Raw genomic sequence first — 421 nt, 5'->3', positions numbered from 1 at the left:
ATAATAATAGGAGAGTGTTGTAAGTGTGTATAAAATAATATTATAATCAGTGACTAGTGTTACAGAGTCACTGGAAGTGGAAAAAGAAGCACTTAGCGCCAAAAAACATAGGTAATTAAAGTGAGTGAGTGAGCGAGATTCGGAGAGAAAGTGGAGATGGAACTTACGTCGTTTCTACCGGCATCCTGACCAATGGCGTAATCATTCACAAGGCGATTATGAGGTTGAAAGTGATGGTGAGAGGCAGAGTACAGTATGCAGAAGAAATAGAGTCGCTGACAGTGACACAAAGAAGCAGTGGAAGTGGGAAGAACCGAATACCGTATTGACAATATGCTCTCAAGATCTTTTTGAAGGATTATTTTTAAAAAATGACGCACTGTCATAAATATAAAGAAAAATAAGCCATAGAATTTATCTG

Source organism: Trypanosoma equiperdum (genome assembly GCF_001457755.1).
Source record: "Trypanosoma equiperdum strain OVI genome assembly, contig: ctg_1061, whole genome shotgun sequence".
NCBI classification, from domain to species: Eukaryota; Euglenozoa; class Kinetoplastea; order Trypanosomatida; family Trypanosomatidae; genus Trypanosoma; species Trypanosoma equiperdum.
The sequence above is the reverse complement of the archived record's forward strand: the minus strand, read 5'-3'. Positions refer to the sequence as shown.